The sequence below is a fragment of the Camellia sinensis genome, chromosome 3 (assembly GCF_055761805.1).
Source record: "Camellia sinensis isolate YWXY chromosome 3, ASM5576180v1, whole genome shotgun sequence".
NCBI lineage: Eukaryota > Viridiplantae > Streptophyta > Magnoliopsida > Ericales > Theaceae > Camellia > Camellia sinensis.
Window position 1 is genome coordinate 97,022,046 of NC_138963.1, and position 3,429 is coordinate 97,025,474.

Consider the following 3,429-nt stretch of genomic DNA (forward strand, 5'->3'; position numbering starts at 1 on the left):
TTCAAGCCTATTCTATTCACAAAACAACGTCTGTGTTTGATGGCCATCACAGGCATATATATAGATAGGCTTGGACCCATATCCAAGTGTAACTCCTTATAACTTCCCTGGAAGTTGTAAAATCCCATGAAACCACCATATGGGATAGTGAACAGACATGAGTTACCCATTAGTCATTAAACCAATTAATTAGTCATTAAACCAATTAAATATATATAACAAATATATATAATATAAATAAATAAATAAAACAAACATGTGGCATATCGGCCACTTTATGGATATTATTCTAATTCAGAAAGAAGAATACCTCCTGCCATGATGTTCAAGTTTTTGAATCATTATCCTTCATGATCAAACTTGAATGTATAAAAAGCCCACTCACAGAACACTTTTACAGAACCATATGGGAAAAGTGAAAAGGACAGAGTTTCAAGCCTATTCTATTCACAAAACAACGTATGTGTTTGATGGTGAAACTCTGTCCCTTTCATGCCCTTTTTAAAATAAGCCAAATAAATCCAAATAAAGGTATGAGAATTTCTAGATTTTATACGGAATCAGATTAAATATTTTGCTCTTTAAGGTGTGTGTCAAAAATAATAGTTAATGACACAACAAGTCTTCTAAATAAAATAGATTCAAAGTAAGAGAAAATTCTAAATAAATGTAAATACCACTAGCACAAATCACAAAACAACGTCTGTGTTTGATGGCTATCACAGGCATATATATAGCTAGGCTTAAAACTATGTCCCTTTCACTTTTCCCATTTGGTTCTGTAAAAGTGTTTTATGAGTGGGCTTCTTTATACATTCAAGATTTGATCATTCAAGGATAAAGATTCAAAGGCTTAAACATCATGGCAGGAGGCATTCTTCTTTCTGAATTAAAATTATTTTTATTCTATTCACAAAACAATGTCTATGTTTGATGGCTATCACATGCATATATATAGATAGGCTTGGACCCATATCCAAGTGTAACTCCTTATAACTTTCCACCCACCATCAGGGAAGTTCTAAAGTCCCATGAAACCACCATATGGGATAGTGAACAGACATTAGTTACCCATTAGTCATTAAACCAATTGAATATATATAATAAATATATATAATATAAATAAATAAAACAAACATGTGGCATATGGGCCACTTTATGGATATTCTTACAATCTCCCACTTGGCACATATAACACACGTTGTTGATTGTCGGGTAACTAACAAACTGATGATGGCCATTAAATAAAAATACCCAAACCTTAGAGGTATAATACAATTGTCCACAACATTCTCCGTGAAACCATATGAAGTAATAACATTGTGGAACTTTAAATACCACTGTCGGGAAGCTTGTTTTAGTCCATATATGGATTTCTTGAGCTTGCAAACTAAGTGACTATCTTTATCAGAACAAAAACCTTCAGGTTGGTTCATGTATACTTCTTCCTCAAGATCCCCATTTAAAAATGCCGTTTTCACATCCATTTGATGTAGCTCTAAATCAAAATGAGCTACTAATGCCATGATAATTCGAAATGAATCCTTTCTAGAAACCGAAGAAAATGTATTATGATAATCGATGCCTTCTCTTTGAGTAAAACCCTAGGCTACGAGTCTGGCCTTATATTGTTCGACATTACCATTTGAGTCTTTCTTGGTCTTATAGACCCATTTACGGCCAACAGCTTTAACTCCTTTCGGCAACTCGACAATTTCCCAAACTTGATTCTTAGCCATAGATTCCAACTCTTCCTTCATGGCATCATACCATAATAGCCTGTGAGGTTATTTCAAAGCAGACTATAAACTCTGCTTCCATTGTTGACGATGCAATTATTGTCACCGCCTGCTAGCAGATAGACATATCCTAAAGTGGATTTTCTGGAATCTTGACAACCCGCAAAATCTGAGTCTGAATATCCAACCACCTCAAGACAGTCAACATGCTTGTAAGTAAGCATGTAGTCCTTGGTTCCCTTTAAGTACCTCATGATTTTCTTTGCAGCCTTCCAATGTTCTATTCCTGGATTACTTTGGTATCTTCCAAGCATCCCAACTGCAAATGCAATGTTAGGTCGTGTACAAACCAAAGCATGCATTAAACTGCCTACGACAGATGCATAGGGAATGCTAACCATTTGTTCCTTTTCCAAATCATTCTTCGGACATTGACTTAAACTGAATTTGTCACCCTTTAAAATGTTTAATTCAGAAAGTTGAATACCTCCTGCCATGATGTTTAAGCCTTTGAATCTTTATCCTTGAATGATCAAATCTTGAATGCATAGAGAAGCCTACTCACAAAACACTTTTACAGAACCATTTGGTAAAAGTGAAAGGGACAGAGTTTCAAGCCTATTCTATTCACAAAACAACGTCTGTATTTGATGGCTATCACAGGCATATATATCAACAGGCTTGGATCCATATCCAAGTGTAACTCCTTATAACTTCCCACCATCAGGGAAGTTGTAAAGTCCCATGAAACCACAATATGGGATAGTGAATAGACATGAGTTACCCATTGGTCATTAAACCAATTAATTAGTCATTAAACCAATTGAATATATATAATATAAATAAATAAATAAAACATGTGACATACACCAATTGTGAGAATTAAAATAATTTTAATTCAGAAAGAAGAATACCTCGTGCCATGATGTTCAAGCCTTTGAATCTTTATCCTTGAATGATCAAACCTCGAATGTGTAAAAAGCCCACTCACAGAACACTTTTACAGAACCATATGGGAAAAGTGAAAGGGACAGAGTTTCAAGCCTATATTTCAATTATAAAGATTCAAAATAGGATGAAACAGTTTAGTCTTTAATGTTTGTCAATGAATGAAAATTCATACTTGATGACAAACAAGAAGACTTCAAATAAATTTGGTATCAGAGCCTTACTTCTATTATGTTGTTTAGCTTGTTTCTGATTAATGATTAGATTTTGTTCTGTTTTAAATTTATTGGCAATTTATTTAAATTTTGTAAAAACATGAACGGACCCACGTTTCTTATATATTGAGAGATTAAAATCACATGTAGTATAATCTCGTAACTGTGCGTTCATGTTTTTGTTTTGAACCAAACCCCTAACAATTGAATTGCATATAACAGGTTTCACTTTTGGATTAAAAAAAATTATTTTGAAACCGACTAAAGTCTGATGAAGTGAATTTGACTTTTGTACCCATTTTTCGTTGTTTTATTTATGTGTTTCATGCATAAATTCCCATATCTTGCTGTGTAATAAAAAAAAAAAATTCTGAAACTTGTTACATTATTTTTACCATTAAAGATGAATTGTTGCATAACGTATATTAATTAGAGGCAATAGTAGAATTCATCTTGTTCTTGTTCTATAATAGTAGTGTTTACATGAATTTAGAAGTGTTCCTATTCTGAACCTATTTTATTTGGAG

The 3,429-nt window shown here is 33.2% G+C and overlaps 1 pseudogene; it reads right to left on the minus strand.

The window, feature by feature from the left end:
• Window positions 1–1,792: 1,792 nt before the first annotated feature.
• On the minus strand, window positions 1,793–2,236 carry LOC145821708 (secreted RxLR effector protein 161 pseudogene; annotated as a pseudogene).
• Between the last annotated feature and the right edge of the window lie 1,193 nt (window positions 2,237–3,429).